General features: G+C 43.9%; 1 long non-coding RNA gene across 1 annotated transcript in view; it reads right to left on the bottom strand.

The window, feature by feature from the left end:
* The window catches only part of LOC146394564 (uncharacterized), a 504529-nt gene that overhangs the window by 382881 nt on the left and 101569 nt on the right, over positions 1–20079 (bottom strand). The window contains exon 4 of the long non-coding RNA XR_014835337.1: positions 2477–2620. This is a non-coding gene — a long non-coding RNA (uncharacterized LOC146394564). The remainder of the gene's footprint in view (positions 1–2476; positions 2621–20079) is intronic.

A 20079-nucleotide genomic window follows, 5' to 3' on the forward strand; every position in this document is an offset into this window, starting at 1 on the left:
GCAACAAAATTCTAAGCTTAATTCAGTCGTTAAGACAGTGAGAATATTGGTATTGCAGTTTTGCAAATGCATGTATATTGTAGAATAAGCAAGGAAGTAAATCTTTTCAGGAGCCAAAATTTTAGGTGTTGGAGAAAAGAAAAATATAAAATCAAATGAAAACAAACTCTGTAGTATTAAATTTGAATTGGAAACACATTTGAAACAATTTGGTTCATTTTAATATATGCAAGGTTTTTTTGTTTTTGTTTTTGTTTTGTCTTTTTAGGGCCTCACCCACAGCATATGGAGGTTCCCAGGCTAGGGGCTGAATTGGAGTTGTAGCTACCAGCCTACACCACAGCCACAGCAATGCTGGATCTGATCCACATCTGCGAACTATACCACAGCTCACAACAACATCAGATCCTTAACCCACTGAGCAAGGCCAGGGATCGAACCCATGTCCTCATGGATACTAGTCGGGCTCGTTAACCATGAGCCACGACAGGAACTCCCTAATATATGCTAGTTTTATCCCTGAAAGGTATTAGAAGCAATGACATCTTAGTGGTAGTGAAGATAGCTAGCATTCAGATCCTGATGTGTAAGAACCACTTCACATTAGAAGGAATCTACATGGAGAACAGCCTGAATCCATGTCTGTGGCAGGGAAAATGACAGGAGGGTCTGAATGAGTTTGTGCTAGAAAGCAAAGAAGCGCTCAAAGAATAACGGGGACATGTCAAAAGGATACAGGAGCCAACATGAAAGGGCTCACACTGGTCAAAATGAGGACAATTTCAGCATAAAAACAATAGTGACTCAACTGGTTATAAAACACTGAAGAAATCTGAATACATGAATCCATAGTGATAAAATAATATAATGGGGAGTTTGAGGTTGGTGAATGCAAACTATTACATTTAGAGTGGTTAACCAACGAGGTCCTACTGTGCAGCACAGGAAACTATATCTAATCTCTTGGGCTAGAACGTGAGAAACTATATCTATCTCTTGGGAAGAGAGTATGAGAAAAAGAATGTACATTTATGTATGACTGGGTCACTTTGCTGCACAGCAGAAATTGACACAAGACTGTAAATCAACCACACTAATAAAAAATTTAAAAATAAATAAACTAGGATATATTGTACAGCAAAATAAACGTAATAATAATATAACTTTTTAGACACGCTGATTTTGCAAGACCTGTAATTCGTTCCCAGCTAATAAGGGAAACTCTTCTTAAGAAATGAAAGCCCGCAATAACATGACAATATTAGGAAAATCACCATTTTATAACTTCCAATGAAATATTCCATTCCGCCAATATCACAGGTCAGTGACAATAGCTGTAGTCAGGCAAGCAGAGGCATGAGCATTACTGGACTGCCTTAAGGGAGGACCCCGGTGGTCTCGTGGCATGAAATCAGGGTCACGTGCCATTCAAAGGGGGCTGGCAAGACTAGGCAGGTTGTAAAGGCCCCAGTCAAGGCATCAGTATTGTAGGGACTTAATCTGAGAAGAACTAAAGGTAAAGTCAGGAATGGGGAAGAAGCAGCCCAGGCTTATAGACTCAGTTAGCAGGGAAAGCTGCAGCTCTGTGGGCAAAAGTCCTGTCCAGCGACAGCCCACCCAGGCCTACCAGCTATTACACACCGGAACAACCGTGGAGCCCACGAGTCATTAGGATTTGTATTGCATCAGGATTCTCCTTAGCAGGATATTCTAGAAGGAGCTTGTTCCAACCCCTCTTATGGTCATAAAATGCTCTAAATGCTCACCATGTATTTACTCTGTTTGTTCTTTCTTTAGAGAGAATGATGATGTAGCACTTAGGTACTCAAACTGTGGTCCGTGGACCAGCAGGATTAGCATCACCTAGGAGCTTGTTAAAAGTACGAATTGTAGGCTTCACCGCAGACCTAAGGGGTCTGACTCTTCATTTAATAATATCCCCAGGTGACTCTTATGCACGTCAAAGTTCAAGAAGCTCTGGTTTGGCAGGCACTTGGAGAAACTTAGCGGAAAGTGGGGGGCCAACGGCATGTCACAGAACTATGGAAGATGGTTCCTGGCACTTTTCAATATGCTCCATCAAGCGTGCACCCCACTCTCACCTCTTTTCCTCCCCCAAATCCATTATCATTGGCTCAGGAACAGATGCTTTCTGCCTGTGAGGATGTAAGATGAATTAGGATAGGGCTTGGGGAGGGACAGGAGGAAGAACACGTGTCAAGGGATTTGCAATTACAATGATGACAGTCAAGGAAAAGGCCTGGTAGACACGGCTGGAAAAGAAACAAATGATTGGTTGTGAAGCTTCCATCTGATCATGGCTTCTTATACACCAGAGCCCTAAGCTAAAGGATGGGTCCTCACACCCCAAATCACAAGGCTTGAGTCTATGCCACCAGCATGAACTTAGGCAGGTTGTATCAACTCGCTGCTTCAGTCTCCTCATTGGAGAAGTAAGGACAACGACAGTACCTACCACACAGGGCTGCTGTGAAGATTAGGGGACTCGAGTTGCTGCCCAATATCACACATCCTGTAAGTAGCGTCCAGCAGTGATTTCAAGGCTGCCATGTGGCCCCAGCATCCGTCGGTGGTTCTGAGCCGCTGTGCTGTGGCGCCACTGCAACATGAAAGGAGAAGTGAGAGAAGAACTGAGAAGCAGGCCCTCCTTGGATCATAGCTTTGATACACAGTCATTTCCAGATCTTCTCCCCTTGGATAATCGAAAGGCTTAGGGAAGCCCATGAATTGTGCTGTCTGTTAGGAAAAGCTCAACCGGGACTTCTCCCCTCCAGCACCCCAGCAATGTGGCCGCTCTATGAGCACAGTGAGGATTTTAGTGAGTTAATTCTCTGTTAATCAGAGTATCCGAGCCTGGGATTAAAAAAAAAAAAAAAAAAAAGGTTGGTTCACGGCCTCATCGGGTGACTTGGACAGATGTTTACTGAAAGGTTAACCAAGCTTTTACTCATTTACACCACCGGGAATGTCTCAGGGCTGAGTTTTCTCAAGTACAATGAACTAGCTTCATTTTACTTTGATGTGTATGCCTACTGATGAAAACGATCAAAGCAATGTAAGTCAAAGACGAGAAAAATTCAATACCGAGTATATAAAGTGAGGGCACGGGTGAGGCAAAAACAGGGAGCATTGCCGTGCAGGGTGATAAAGAAACCAAGAAGCTTTGAAATCAAACAGACCTGGGCGACGGAGCTGTGTGACCCTGGTAAGTAACTCCACCCCTCTGAGCTTCTATTTCTCCACCTCTAAAATGGGGTTGATGCCACTTCATAGAGGTTTCACAACAGTTCCAGGAGACTAGCCATGTCAAGTAGTTGTATAGAGCCCAACAGATAGGAGCCACTCAATAAATGGTAGATGGTGTGTTTTTGGACTTGGAATCCTAATAATATCAGATATTTCAGGAGTTAATACATGCAGGTCTGCACTTGCAGCTACAAGGTGTAGAGGCTGCACAGAAAGCCAGTGCCTTTATTTAGTGAAAAACATACTTGGTGAAAGTAATATTTGCAAACCCACGTTGCTTGTGCTAGCTGCTCCTTATTTACAGAGCAAGTGAAAGGAGAAATGAAATCTCCACTTGAAGAGCTTCTAGTCAGCTAAGACAGCACGATAATAAACCTAAGAGGAAAATTACAAGCAAGCATAACCAAATACAAAGGAGAGCCTTTCAGAAATAGGCTTGAGGTCAAGGATGAAATGGTAACATCGGCTTGAATTCTATGATTTACATCGAACACAGGTACACTGCTATTCTCTGGTCATTTCAGCTATACTGATGACTAAAACTTAGAATGATGCGGAGAGTGTGGTAAACACTCTGGAAGTGGTTTATATTTATCAACTTCTTTCCTACTCCAACCATCATACTGGGGAAGTCATTTTATGATCCCCATTTTATGATGAGGCTACTGGAACACAAAGAGGTTAAGTAATTTACCCAGAGCCACACAGCAAATAAGTGTTAAAGCTGGGATCCAACGCCATAAGGTCTTCTCCAGAGTCCAGGTCTTATCCTGAATCCATGCCACACCACATGCTGAATCCCTCCCCCATCACACTAAGACCATATGCTTACAAACATAAATGAAGATAAAGGCAAGCTTAAGAAAGGCTAAGAGTTGAGGGTTTGGGATTTTTCTTTTTCTATAAAATATAGATGGCCAAAAGACACATGAAAAATGCTCAACATCGTTAATTATTAGATAAATGCAAATCAAAACTACAGCGAGGTATCACCTCACTCCAGTCAGAATATCCATCATCAAAAAGTCTAAAAATAATAAATGCTGGAGAGAGTGTGGAGAAAAAGGCACACTCCAATGTTGGTGGGAAAGTAAACTGGTAGAGCCATTATGGAAAATAGTACGTAGGTTCCTTAAAAATCTAAAAAATAGAGCTAAAATATGACCCAGCAATCCCACTTCTGGCCATATATTCAGAGAAAACCATAATTCAAAAAGATACATGCACCCCATTGCTCATAGCAGCACCATTTACAATAGCCAAGACATGAAATCAACCTAAGTGTCCATCAACAGAGGAACAGATAAAGAAGATGTGGTATATATACACAATAGAATATTACTCAGCTATAAAAAAGAATTAAATAATGCCTTTTGCAGCAACGTGGATGGACCTAGAAATTATCATACTAAATGAAGTCAGAAAGAGAAAGACAAATATCATATGATACCACTTATATATGGAATATGAAAAAAATGATACAAACAAACTTATTTACAAAATAGACATAGAAAACTTATGGTTACCAAAGGGAGAGGGGCAGGAGGGATAAATGAGGAGTTTAAGGTTAAAACATACACACTACTATATATAAAACAGATAACCGACATGGACCGACTGTATAGCCCAGGGAACTACACTCGCCATCCTGTAATAACCTATAACAGAAGAGAATGTAAAAAAAAGTGTGTGTGTGTGTGTGTGTGATGGAATCACTTTGTTGCACACCTGAAACCTGACATTGTAAATCAAATATATTTCAATATAAATAAAATAAAAATGAAAAACATATATATGTAAAGCAATAGATAAAGAACCAACGTGGAAGACAGTGCTTCAAAACTCACTCCATTTAATGTGTATTGCTGCCAGGTTTACCGTCTCAATTTCCACATGGCCAATGATAACAAAGCCTCTGTGGATGCGCGATTCTGTGCTGCTCCTCGAGCCCTGAATAGTAGCTCGCGGGCTCGTCAAGCCAGCTGCAGAGTGTAGCTAATCGATTACAGCAGTCAGATACAGTATATATTCATGAGGACAGCAGTGGCCTTTCCCCCACAGTGCAAGACCATTTCAGAGGCTAGAAAACCAAACCCTGTAGCTCAACCTCAACTTTCACCCCGATTTCCCATTCTCAGCTGCCCCCAGAGAAGTCATTTTCAGCTTAGTCTCTTGCCGATAGTCATCTGCGTCACAAAACCATTACCCACCCTGTGCCTCTTCCTGCTTAGCTCAATGTGTTCTGAGCCTGATAACCGAGACTGCTGCAGAGCCGCTCAGGACTCCAGTTAATAGGGAGACTCAATTGCATTCCACCCCAGAGGGGGCTGCTTACAGGTCAGGGTTGAGATAATCAGCCAAGCGGCTTATGCCTTAGCCATCCCTGCTGCTGCCGCTGGTTGTAACCTGAGAACATTCAAAAACATTTATTGACAAATAAAAGTGACAACTGAAATGCTCGGGAAACTCTCTCTCCTTATTTTCTTAATCGAGACTGGATGCAGCAAGTAACATTTCCCCAGATATGCTTTTGTTTTTCCCTTCCAATGCTTTCTCTCAAATAGTTTATGTTGAATCAGTCCTGGAGACTGAGAAACCATGTTAGCAACAGCTTTTGAAAGGCCAGTCGAGTTAAAATCCCTCTCGTCCTGACTCGGAAGAGGCGACACCCCAAATCACTCACGAGAAGCGGTCTTGATGCAAACAGCAAGAGGATTTTTATTCCGAGCGCGCTGGGGCCCACAGTCGTACGCCACGCAGGGGTAGAGGACTGCGGCCCCGAGTGTGGAGTCGGGACAGCTTTTATGGGGTTCACAACAAAGCCCGCGCTTTTACAAACTAATCATTTTTAAAATATCGCAAACCAGTCAATTCAAAACTTCGAGAGCCCGCGCTTTGTGGACCAATTAATTTTAAGTTGTTCTGGAGTTACATGTTTGTGCCTGTCTCTGGGTGGGGGAGACATATTGTCACCAAGATATATTTATCAGGATTTTCAACATTTTGTGGCACGCCCGATCTTACTGGGGTCCGTTAGGCAATTGACTTCTCCTCTTTTTATCTTATGCAAGCAGGTTTACAGAAGCCAAACAAGCAGTTAGGAGCAGTTTCAAGAAGTTTCAAGCATAGAGGCACATACTCAGGGGCCTGTTTTTCCCCTTCCACAAAGTTTTGTACAGAGCAGAAAGCAAGCCCTAAAACAGCAAAAAGTATGATCTTTTACCTATAGGGAACAGGGTCTGGAATTCGAGGGCATTTAGAGCTTCTTATTAACTTCCTGGGTTCTGGGAGAGTCAGGTTGCATTTTCATCCTTTCATTCCCCACTTCTTCTCTTGTTAATAGTTCTAATCTTAGAACTAGGAAGGCTAAAGGTCAGTTTCTCCTTAGCTTGGAAGGCCTTGGTACTGCTGTCTAAGTACCATGATCCGAACTGCACTCACTTGTTCTCTAACAAAGGCAACAAACCGATTAATTAAGCAAGGCCCAACTGTAAGCAACAGGAGCAGTATTACTAGGGGTCCTGTTAGAGCAGAAAGCAGGGTGGTCACCCATGGGGACTTGTTGAACCATCCCTCAAACCATCCTTGGCCAGCCTCTTTTTCTTTGTGACGTTTTTCTAACCTTTCTCTGAGCTTGCTCATGGAGTCCCTGATAGCTCCTGAATGATCCACATAAAAGCAGCATTCCTCTTTTAAGGCTACACATAACCCTCCTTCTTTTAGAAATAACAGATCTAACCCCCTTCTGTTCTGTAGAACCACTTCAGATAAGGAGGTTAGGGATTCCTCCAGGTTACTGACAGATTTTTCTAGGGCTTGGAGATCTTCCGTTACAATTCGATGTAGGTTACTAAGTCCTTTCTCCAGCTGTTGCGGTCCTGTGATTAGGGCAGCCGTTCCTGTTCCCACGCCTGCAGCCACTCCCAATCCGAGCATTACAGCTAGTGTCAGGGATATGGGCTCTCTTTTTGGCCGATTATATCTATAGTCATATTCATCAAGGACTGCTTTTTCGGGATAGTAGTACACCCGGGGGACAATTTGGACCATAACGCAAAAGTCTTTAGTTTGGTTGAAAACCAAGGTGGAAACACAAGGGGTTAATCCAGTATTACATGCCCACCACCTGTCATAACCAGGTACCAGATACTGACTCTCAGAGGTTCGATTAAAGGCTTCAGTGTGGTTACAAAGGTGTTGGTGGGATGGGGGAACCATCCCTATGCAGGTGCCTTTTCCAGAAACCTCAGTAAGGGTAAGCTTATTTTGGGATCCCCATGTACATTGGTCTCTATGTTCCTTTGTCACATTGAATTTCCCTCCTCTAGCCATTCCCTCATAGTAAGGTGGGCCCGAAGCTAAGCAAAGCCAACAAGAAGAGGTAGCCTCTGGAGTCGTGGAGTTAAGAGCTTGAAAAGCTCCCTGGATGAGGCTAAAAAGTTTCGCCCCTGTTTTAATAGTGATGTTAGGCTCAGTGGGGACTGATCCAGAGGTTGTATTGTAATCAGAGGGGTTAGGAGATGGCCTCTGTTCTTGGATTGGAGGTCCTTGTTCGGCCAAACCCTTATTTGGTCCTATAGCAACCGGAGGTTCCATCTGAGTTTCTATTCTGAGGCGAATAGTCAGAACAGATCCTTTCTTTCTCCCAGAGCCTCCATAGTACACTATTCCCCAAGACATACCATTTACCCACTTTTGAATATTTTCTTGTTTTCCTTTTTCAGTGAAACTTATTTTTAAGTAATCTAGGTCTAACGAATGACAGCTTATTTGCTTATTTCGTACATCTTTTTGTACCCGCTGTTGCCAATCTTTCCATCTCCCATGGCCATAATTAAATTGATTATAACTGGTAGGATTGTTAACAAAAGAGTAACTTACTCTGTCTTGCTGAGAGACTGGCCATTTCCAATTCCCATCATTAGAAGTTACGCAGCTCCATTGCTTGCAAAAGAAATCCTGAGGATTTCCACAATATTCTTCATTATTTGGGGGTCCTGGGCAAACGTAAAACCCGTAAGCACGGAGTACATCGGGGGGTGTGGCCTGGTCATTGAGACCAGGGATTACTGATCGAAGGCAGACATATAATTCAGGCCACCAGGTCCCCAAGGGAGCCTCCCCTTGAGTGCTGTTAATATTAATACCTGTACCGGAGTCAGTAAGTAACCAGGTGAGAGATAAGGGTTTATGGGAGTTCGGGCTGTCCACAAGGCGTTTACCATTAACTTGAGGAGTTATTGACAGAGTAAGGAACCACGCGATGGAGGCGAAGCTTAAGGGGATTTTCAGTCTTTTCGGCTTTCCACCCCGAATCGGGAGGTGGCGCCGGCTTAACGTGGGATGCATGGATCCAGGTGGGGATTCCTTCGACTTTCACAGCCGTTGGTGTGGTCAAAAGTACGAGATAAGGTCCCTTCCACCGAGTCTCGAGGTTTCCTGCACGGTGGCGTCTAACATAGACTGAATCTCCAACTTGGAAGCGATGTGGAACTTGCAAGTCTCCTCCTGAGTAGGCCTCCCGGAGCTGCTTCCATGCTCGCTGCCTCACCCACTCGAGCGCCTTGAGCCTAGAGAACAAAGGCTGGGAAAGCAGCACATCAGCACTATGTGCAAAGGCAATTTCTGCCAACGGGGGGGGTCCCCCGTAGAGCAATTCATAGGGGGTCAGCCCAAACTGTCCAGGGGTGTTCCTCACCCTAAAAAGCACAAAGGGCAGGAGAGCTATCCAATCATTAATGCCAGTCTCTGTGGTCAATTTGGTAAGGGTCTCTTTAATGGTTCTATTCATCCTCTCTACCTGTCCTGAGCTTTGGGGTCTGTATGCACAATGCAGTTTCCAATCAATCCCCAATATCTTGGCCAGTCCCTGACTTACCTGGGCAACGAAAGCTGGACCATTGTCTGACCCTATTACCTTAGGTATTCCAAATCTTGGAAAAATTTCCTCCAGTATTTTCTTAGCCACCACGGTTGAAGTCTCTTTCTTAGTAGGATAAGCCTCTACCCATCCTGAAAAGGTGTCTACAAAAACCAATAGATATTTGTTTCCGTATTTAGCCGGCTTTACCTCAGTGAAGTCCACTTCCCAGTGAGCGCCTGGGTGGCTTCCCCTTAGTCTCTTTCCTGGAGGTATTCTGGAAGGATTAGCATTAACCAGCTGGCAGGGCACACAATGTTTGACCACCGAGTCAGCCACTCCTGGTAGCCTCAGAACATGATAAGGGGATGTTCTGACCAACTGCTGCAGGTGTTTAGTTCCTAGGTGGGTTAGACGATGTATCTGTTGGACATATTCTAACCCTTCTTTGTGGGGCAGGATTTCCTTCCCATCTGAGGTATAGCAGGTCCCCTCCGGAGTTTCAGAGAACTGGTCTATCTTTTTTATTTCTTGCCAGTCTTCTAGGGTGTACTGTCGTCCGGGTTCTGGGGCTTTGGGTGTTTCTATCATAGGCAGAAGGTTAACACCCTGGGCTGCCTGCTTGGCAACCCGGTCAGCCATCTGGTTCCCTCTGGATATGGGATCTTTGGCTTTCTGATGTCCAGGACAGTGTATAATAGCTAGCCTTTTTGGCAAATGTAAGGCTTCTAATAGGCTTAGAATTTCCTCTTTGTTCTTTATTTCCCTCCCTGCTGAGGTAAGCAACCCCCTTTGCTTATAGATGGCCCCGTGTACGTGTGCAGTCGCAAAGGCATACCTGCTGTCTGTATAAATGTTTATGGATTTCCCTTCGGCCAGCCGCAAAGCTTGCGTGAGGGCCATGAGCTCAGCCTTTTGTGCTGAAGTTCCTTCCGGCAGGCTGCTGGCCCAGATCGTGCGGGTCCCGTCCACCACCGCCGCCCCAGCCATCCTCTTACCTTCCACCACATAGCTGCTTCCGTCAGTGAACCAGGTTAACACTTCTCCAGTCAGCGGTATGTCTGTAAGGTCCTTGCGGACCCCAGTCTCCTCAATCAATAGTTGATGGCAATCATGAGTCACTGGTTCATCAGTCTCTTCAGGCAGAAGAGTGGCAGGGTTGAGAGCGGCTGGTGGAGCGAACGTGACCCTCTCTGTGAGAAGCAGGCTTTGATAGTGGGTCATGCGGGCGTTGGTCATCCATCGGTCTGGGGGCTGCCGAACGATGTTCTCCAACGCATGGGGGGCTATTACAGTTATATTCTGTCCCAAAGTCAATTTGTCAGCGTCCTTGACCAGTATGGCCACAGCTGCGATAGCCTTCAGGCATACGGGCCAACCACTGGCTACAGGATCGAGCTTCTTTGACAGGTAGGCAACAGGTCTCCTCCATGGTCCTAGAGTTTGGGTTAAAACTCCCCGGGCTACTCCCTTACGCTCATCCACATAAAGGGTAAAGGGTTTAGTCACGTCAGGGAGGGCCAGAGCAGGTGCGCTCAGCAGGGCCTTTTTGATAGCATCAAATGCCTTCTGGTGCTCAGGAGCCCAGGAGAATTCCCCTTTTTCTTTGGTTAGTGGGTAGAGTGGGGCTGCTAAGGTCGCAAACCCCGGGATCCACAGTCTGCAAAATCCAGCTGTCCCCAAAAACTCTCTCACTTGTTTGGCTGTGGTTGGGGCCGGTATCTGGACTACAGTTCTCTTCCGTGCCTCCGTCAGCCATCGCTGCCCGCCCCGCAAACTGTACCCCAAGTATGTTACCTCTCTCCTGCAAATCTGGGCCTTCTTAGCGGAGGCTCTGTAGCCTAGGTCAGACAATTCCAGCAGTAGTGCCTTCGTACCTTCTAAGCAGTCCTGTTTGGTGGCTCCCGCCAGAAGCAGGTCATCCACGTACTGGAGGAGGGTCACCTGGGGGTGTTGGATCCTGAAGTTGGCCAGGTCTCTGTGTAGGGCTTCGTCAAAGATGGTCGGGGAGTTTTTGAACCCTTGGGGCAGTCGAGTCCAAGTGAGCTGCCCGGTTCTTCCCGCACCTGGATCTCTCCATTCGAAGGCAAAAAGTGGTTGGCTAGTGGGATGTAGTCTCAGGCAGAAGAAGGCATCCTTTAAGTCCAATACTGTATACCAGCTCCGTTGGGGTGGGAGAGCACACAAGAGGTTATAAGGGTTCGGGACTGTTGGGTGTATATCCTGCACCCGTTTATTGACCTCTCTCAAGTCCTGTACTGGTCGATAGTCATTAGTCCCAGGCTTTCTAACCGGTAGCAGGGGAGTATTCCAGGGAGATTGGACAGGAACTAGGATGCCCTGTTGGATTAATCTTTGAACATGCGGCCGAATTCCTTCTCGAGCTTCTTTACTCAAGGGGTACTGTCTGACTGACACTGGTGCAGCACTGGCCTTCAGTTGAATAACCTGTGGGGGAACTTGCTTTGCCAAACCCATCCCTGCGGTTTCTGCCCAGGCTTGGGGAAACTGTTCCAACCAGAATTGTATATTTTGATCAGGCTTTACTAGGGGAGAATATAGTCGATATTCGTCATCTAATTGGAGGGTCAACACAGTGATAGGTTTGTTATTTGCAGACACTTCTGGTTTCCCTTGTTCAAAAGAAATTTGTGCTCCCATCTTGGTCAGTAAGTCTCTACCTAAGAGGGGTGCTGGGCACTCAGGTATGACCAGAAACGAGTGGGTTACCCGTCCCACTCCCAAGTCAACTGTTCTTCGGGTAGTCCATGGATATTGTTGTTGCCCTGTGGCACCCATCACCCAGGATTTTTTATCTTTTAGTTTTCCTAATGGCTGTAGTAGCACTGAATGTTTCGCTCCGGTATCAACCAGAAACTCAACTGGTTGCCCCTCCACCTTTAAAGTTACCCTGGGCTCGGGGAGGGGGTCCGAACCCCGTCTTCCCTAGTCTTTATCTTCTTCCAGAGCTAAGACCTTCAGTCCTTTGTTTCCCTTCTTGGGGCAGTCCCTTGCCCAGTGTCCTTTTTCTTTACAATATGCACATTGGTCCTTGTCGAGTGGGGTCCTATTGCCCAGGTTCCCTGACTGTCTAGGGCCTGACCTAATTTTCCTAAAATCTCTCTCTCTTTCCCTATTGCTTTTCCCTTCAACCACTGCAGCCAAGATCTTAGTCAAATTCTTCTCTTGCCGTTTATTACGTCTTTCCTCCCTTTCCTCTCTTTCTCTCTCTTTTCTTTGTTCCCTTTCTTCTTCTGTCTCCCTTTTGTAATACACTTTCTCTGCCTCCTTCACTAGATCACGTAACTCAGCCTCCTGTAACCCTTCCAGTCTCTGAAGCTTCTTTCTGATATCCAGGGCTGACTGTCCTATGAAGGCCAGAGCCACTGAGGCTTTCTGAGCCTCCGAGGTAGGATCAAAAGGGGTGAACCGCCTGAAGGCTTCCATGAGCCTCTCAAGAAAAACTGAGGGAGGTTCATTCGGTCCCTGCATCACCTCTCTTACCTTAGCCAAGTTAGTGGGCCGTCTTGAGGCGCCCCGGAGACCCGCCACCAGAGCCTGGCGATAGATTTTCAAGCTCTCCCTACCTTCAGCCGTGTTGTAGTCCCAACCGGGGCGAGTCAAGGGAAATCCCATGTCAATCTCATTTTGCAACTGCGTGGGTCGCCCGTCGGCCCCAGGAACATTTTTTCTAGCCTCTAACAGAATTCTCTCTCGCTCCTCGGTTGTGAAGAGTGTCTGCAGCAGCTGTTGACAATCATCCCAAGTAGGCTGGTGAGAGAACATAAGGGACTCCACCAACCCCGTGAGGCGTTGGGGATCCTCCGAGAAAGGGGGATGGTTAGTTTTCCAATTATAGAGATCTGCAGAAGAAAAGGGCCAATACTGGAGGGGCTGCAATTGGCCCCCCGGTATGGGAGGGCCGTACGTGCGCAGCGGTAATGTCGCGATCTCGTCTGTCCGCTCCGGGGTGGCGCCCCTCCGGCTCCGAGTCCCTGCAGCAGGTCCCTCCACCGCCGGAGCTCCAGGAGGGGCAGAGGGTCCCCTCGCAGCACCCTGTGCCGGATAAGGGGGTGGGGGAACAGATTGGGGTTCCGGCCAAGCCGGCGGCTCCTCAATCTCGGGGTAGATATGAGGAGAGGGCTTGACTTTTTCAGCCGAGTGTTTGTTTTTCTCTCCAAGAGCCAGAATTCGGGGACCTGGCTTTCTTGGCTTATTCAGCCAAGGTTTAACCCATGGCGGAGGATCCTCTGCCAAATCTTGCCACGTAAGGATATAGGGCTCCTGATCGGGATGAGAGCCGGGTCCAGTCTGAAAAATAATTGCTTTAACAGCCAGGATAATCTCAGAATTAAAGGTCCCCTCTGATGGCCATCCAACATCGAATGTCGGCCATTCAGAGACACAGAAAGTCTGCCAAGGTCCCTTCTTAACCTGAACTGACAAATTATGAGCCCTGGATTTAACTTCAGTCCAATGGTCGAGAGTCAAACTAAGAGGGGTCGTCACCGTCTGTCCCATATTAAAACTGTAGACAAGGACGCACAAGACAAAGACACACAAAACAGAAACCAACAGATCCAGACACACGCGACCCGTCCGCGTCTTCCACAAGCAGGCAAAAGAGTCGGACGGCCGCGGAGGGGGAAGCTTTCGCTTCAACAACAGAACTCGGTCCTCTGACCGACAGTAGGAGACCACCAGGCGTCCCTGGCTCTCCCCACCTCCCGGGGCGTCCCCCAGGGTGGCAGCCTGTGATCCTCCTAGCACGTCTGCTGATCACAGTCCCCCAGTCCTTACGGTCTGAGAGGACAGCTGCAAACCGAAAGCGCGCATCACCGAAAACAGACACTCAGAACAGAGACGCCAGCCGACACACACACTCACACGTTCCAAAGGGGATCCCTTTACCTCCAAGTCGGTTCTCGGGTGTGAGGGGTAGTCGCGGGTTTCCCGGCCAATGCACCAAACTGAAAGGCCAGTCGAGTTAAAATCCCTCTCGTCCTGACTCGGAAGAGGCGACACCCCAAATCACTCACGAGAAGCGGTCTTGATGCAAACAGCAAGAGGATTTTTATTCCGAGCGCGCTGGGGCCCACAGTCGTACGCCACGCAGGGGTAGAGGACTGCGGCCCCGAGTGTGGAGTCGGGACAGCTTTTATGGGGTTCACAACAAAGCCCGCGCTTTTACAAACTAATCATTTTTAAAATATCGCAAACCAGTCAATTCAAAACTTCGAGAGCCCGCGCTTTGTGGACCAATTAATTTTAAGTTGTTCTGGAGTTACATGTTTGTGCCTGTCTCTGGGTGGGGGAGACATATTGTCACCAAGATATATTTATCAGGATTTTCAACATTTTGTGGCACGCCCGATCTTACTGGGGTCCGTTAGGCAATTGACTTCTCCTCTTTTTATCTTATGCAAGCAGGTTTACAGAAGCCAAACAAGCAGTTAGGAGCAGTTTCAAGAAGTTTCAAGCATAGAGGCACATACTCAGGGGCCTGTTTTTCCCCTTCCACAAAGTTTTGTACAGAGCAGAAAGCAAGCCCTAAAACAGCAAAAAGTATGATCTTTTACCTATAGGGAACAGGGTCTGGAATTCGAGGGCATTTAGAGCTTCTTATTAACTTCCTGGGTTCTGGGAGAGTCAGGTTGCATTTTCATCCTTTCACTTTCACAGTCAGAGACAGCCACAGCTTGATCTGCAACAGAAAATGCCGGTAATAATAAGGCCTAGTTGATTGTTTAAGAGGAAAAAGATGTGATGCATGCTTTTATACATTTTTGAGGACTTAAATGTATTTATCTCTTACTAAGCCAAGAAGTATGTCTACAGAACTATTACATAAACACAGTTTTGTTCCAGGCACTGTGGTTTATCTATAATAAATAGAATGCATCTTTATCAAAAATATACCAAGATATGTTATACACTAAGGATTCAAGGAATTAAGACAATCCTGCCATCAAAGGTTTTGATTGTCAGCTACGTACTTCTCCACTGTCTGGCCTTCAGTCTCATATAGAATCATAGGTTATGCACAAGAGGGATGCTATTCCAGGCGGAAGAGCCCTCAAAGGGGTTTCCTCAAAGAGGAAAGATGTCAAAGTGACTTCTGCCTCTTTATCCTCCTTTGGCCCAATGGCAGGAGAAACAAAAAGGTGGAGTGCTTTTCATTCTACTGGGAGCGCTTAAACATCAGAAAACAGAGTTTGGATGTACAGCTATCCCCTGATTTCCAAAATTTTGTATTAAGCCACTGAGCACAATAGGATAGGAGGAAAACTACCTGAGGCTGAGGACAGAACCATCCAAAATACTTGGAGACCTTGTAGAGCGTGAATACTTTGTCTTTCTACCAACCAGAGCAGGAAAACTTTATAGTTCACAGGACAATGAACTGAGTGCTCAGAATACTCAGGCAAGTATAGCCTCTGTAGTGGGGGGGGGAATTAGTTTTAAAAGCTCATCTAGTGGCATTCCCATGGTGGCTCAGTTCCAATGGTGGCTCCCTAAAAAAATAAAATAAAAAGACAAAAGCTCATCCAGTAACACCTAACAAAGCTTAAAAAGAAAGCTTCGGAAGGATTAAATTGTTTCTTTTTTTTTTTTTTTGCTTGTTAGGGCCACACCCATGGCATATGGAGGTTCCCAGGCTAGGGGTCTAATCAGAGCCACAGCTGCCAGCCTATGCCACCGCCACAGCAACGCCAGATCCGAGCTGCATCTGCGACCTACACCACAACTCACGGCAATGTCAGATCCTTCAACCCACTGAGCAAGGCCAGGGTTCGAACCCACAACCCCATAGTTCCTAGTCAGATTTATTTCTGCTGCACCATGACAGAAACTTCGGATTAGACTGTTTCCAGGTAATCTAAATATAACCAAAAACAAAGCAAATGAATATTCATAGAATACAGCCAACAAAATAAAATTTCCAATGCCTGGCATCCAATTAGAAAGTATCTGATATTCAAAGAAGCAAGAAAATGCAATTAATAATGAGGAGAACTTCAATCATTTGAAACAAACCCAGCAGTGACACAGATGTAAGAACTAATAGATAAGAATGTTAAAACATATTATAACTATATTTCATATATTTAAGTAAGCAGAAAAAAATATTGAACATGTTAGGTAAGTTGTGGGAATAATACAAAGACCCAAATTAAAATTTGAGAGGTATGGATTTCCCGTCATGGCTCAGCAGTTAGCAAACCTGACTAACATCCATGAGGATGCAGGTTCCATCCCTGGCCTCACTCAATGGGTTAAGGATCTGGCATTGCCATGAGCTATGGTGTAGGTCACAGATGTGGCTTGGATCCCGAGTTGCTGTGGCTCTGGCGTAGGTCCAGCTCCGACTGGACTGCTAGCCCGGGAACCTCCACATGCTTCGGGTGCAGCCCTAAAAAGATAAAAAGATGAAAGAAAAAAATTAGAGATAAAAACTACAATCTCCAAGATGAAAAATATACTAGAGTTAACAACGAATTAGACACAAGAGAAGAAAGCATTAGTAAACTTAAAATCACAGCAATAGAAGTTATCAGCAATGAAATATATAAATAAAAAAAGACTAAAAAAATAAACAGTATTAGTGAGGTCTAGGATAACTTCAGGTAACCTAATACACATGTAATCAGAGTCCACAAAGGAATCGAAAAACACTTGAAGAAATAATGGTTGAAATTTTCTAATTTCAATGAAAACGACAAACACACAGATTCAAAAAAGCTCAGTGATTCTTTTTTTTTTTTTTTTTTTTTTGTCTTTTTGCTATTTCTTGGGCCGCTCCCGCGGCATATGGAGGTTCCCAGGCTAGGGGTCGAATCGGAGCTGTAGCCACAGGCCTACGCCAAAGCCACAGCAACGCGGGATCCGAGCCGCGTCTGCAATCTACACCACAGCTCATGGCAACGCCGGATCGTTAACCCACTGAGCAAGGCCAGGGACCGAACCCGCAACCTCATGGTTCCTAGTCGGATTCGTTAACCACTGTGCCACGACGGGAACTCCATGCTCAGTGATTCTTAACCACAAGAAATACAAAGAAGATCACATTAAATCATATTATACTCAAATTACTAAACCAGTGATAAAAAGAAATCTGAAAACTAGCCAGAGGAAAAAAGACACATTGTATAGAGTAAAAAGCATAAGAATGATAACAGATTTTTCATTTGAAATTATACTAGCCAAGACAGTGGAACAATATTTTTAAAGTACTGAAAGAAAAAAAGAACTCTCTTTCAAAGGGGGTAAAATATTTTCTCATACATACAAAATCTGAGAGAATTCATTATCAGGAGATCTGTACTACAAGAACTATTGAAGAAAGAGCTTTAGGCAGAAGAAAAAGATCTATACAAGGAGTTAAAAGCAGCAGAGATGGTAAATAGGTGAGTAAATATAGAAGTTTTTTGTTATTTTTAATCTATTAAATGATAAATTGACTATTAAAATAAAAAAAACAGCAATGTATTGTGACTTCATAACAAATACGTAAGTAAAATGACACAAAACTGAAGTGGGAAGATGGAAATATTTTGTTGTAAGGTTTTTATACTATATTGAAATGGCAAAATATTACTGAAGATAATTAATTCAATAAATTAAAGATGCTTTTGTAAACACTAAGGAAATCAAAATAAAATTATAGCAAATAATCCAACAAAGGAGATTAAAAAGACACATTTATTAAACTCCTCAATTAAACAAAAAGGAGGCAGATAAAAAGGAAAACAGAACAAATAATAGATGGAACAAATAGGAAAAAAGGAAGGGTAGAAATTTAAATGCAACAGCATTAATAATCATGTCATGAATAAGTCATCTAAAACTTCAATTAAAGGCCAGAGGTTTTCAAATTGGATTGAGAAGCAAGGACCAAATAGCTATATGATTCCTCTAGAAATCCACTTTAAATATAACAACAAATGAGTTAAAATGAAAGCATTTTGGAATGGTTATACTAACACCAAGTAAAGTAGATTTCAGAGCAAAGATATTATATGGGATGAAGAGGGGCATTTCACAAGGATAAAGGTGACAATTTATCAAGAGGATATAACAATTTTAAGCATTTATTTATCTAGTAATGAAATTTCAAAATAAGCAAAAATGATAGACAAATTCACAATAATGAGAGGAAATTTCAACATCCCTGCTCAATGATTGATAGACCAAATAAACAAAACATCAATAAAGACATAAAAGACACAACCAATTTCACCAGGTTTTTATTTACCAAGGTAGACTATGCTCCCAACCTTTAAACCAAGTTTCAATAAATTTTAAAAATTTAAATCATACAAAGTATCTCCTCAAACTACAATGAAATAGAAACCAATAACAGAAAGATAATCCAGAAAACTATTGTATATTTAGAAACTATTAAACCATGGGTTCAAGAAGAAAAAAATAAAGGAAATTTGCAAGTATTTTCAATTGAATGAAAATGAAAACACAACATATGAAAATTTGTGGGTGCCATTAAATATTCATGTTAGGAAAGAAGAAAGGTCTCAAATCAATGATCTCAACTTCTACCTTAAAGTAGAAAATATAAGATAAATGAAACCTAGAAATAAGAATACAAAACCAAATAATGGAGGAAATTAATGAAGGCAATATCCAGGTTCTTTGAGATAAAAAAATGAAGGTGATAAACTTCTATCCAGACTAATCAAAACATAATTTAAAACCACCACATAAATGGGAATGTAAGTTGGTACAGCCACTATGTAAAAAAGTATGGAGGTTCCTCAGAAAACTAAGGATAGAGTTGCCATATGATCCAGCAGTACCACTTCCGGGCATATATCCAGACGAGACTCTAATTCAAAATGATACATGCACCCCTGTGTTCACAGCAGCACTATTCACAACAGCTAAGACCTGGGAACAACCTAAATGTCCTTTGGCAGATGAATAGATTAAGAAGATGTGGTACATATATATACAATGGAATATTACTCAGCCATAAGTTAGAAAAAAAGATCTCGTTCACAGTAATATGATGCAACTAGAGATTCTCATACTAAGTGAAGTCAAGAAGAGAAAGACAAATACCATATGTTGTCATTTATATGTGGAATCTAAAATATGACACAAATCGATGTACCTATGAAAAGAAACAGACTAACAAACAAGGAGAACAGACCTGTGGGTGGTTGCCGGGCGGGGGGGGGGGGGGGGGCGGCGGGGGGGATGGAGTGGCAGGTTGGAGTTAGCAGATGTCAGCTATTATATATGAAGGGGATAAACAACAAGGTCTTACTGTATAGCACGGAGAACCATATTCAATGTCCTATGATAAAACACAGTAGAAAAGAATAAAAAAAACCTAAGTGCAAAATCACCACATAAGGAAATATTATGAACAATTTTAAGAATAAACTCTAGGCTTAGATGATTCCACTGGTGACTTCTACCAAACATTTAAAAACAAAATAATATTAATTCTACAAAACTCTTCCAGAAAGCTAAAAAGGAGGGAATATTTCCTAACTTTGTCAATGAGATAAGAAATAGCCTGATACCAAAACCAGGCAAAGATATGTTTAAAAAATAAAGTTATCGAACAATATTCCTCATGAACATAGACACAAAACTTCTTAAAATATTACAAATTTAATTCAACAGTAGATGAAAAGATAATAGATAATGATCAAATAGAGATTATTCTTAGAGTGAAAATCTGTTTAACATTCTTTTTTTTTTGGTCTTTTGTCTTTTTGGGGCCGCAGGTTCCCAGGCTAGGGGTCTAATCGGAGCTGTAGCCACCGGCCTACACCAGAGCCACAGAAAGGCCAGATCCAAGCCATTTCTGCGACCCACACCACAGCTCAGGGCAACGCCGGATCCTTAACCCACTGAGCGAGGCCAGGGATAGAACATGCAACCTCATGGTTCCTAGTCAGATTCATTTCTGCTGTGCCATG

The sequence above is a fragment of the Sus scrofa genome, chromosome X (assembly GCF_054392235.1).
Source record: "Sus scrofa isolate SSC_HxYL_T2T_F1_AM1 chromosome X, Sscrofa_HxYL_maternal_Yorkshire_Landrace_v2.0, whole genome shotgun sequence".
Lineage (NCBI taxonomy): Eukaryota > Metazoa > Chordata > Mammalia > Artiodactyla > Suidae > Sus > Sus scrofa.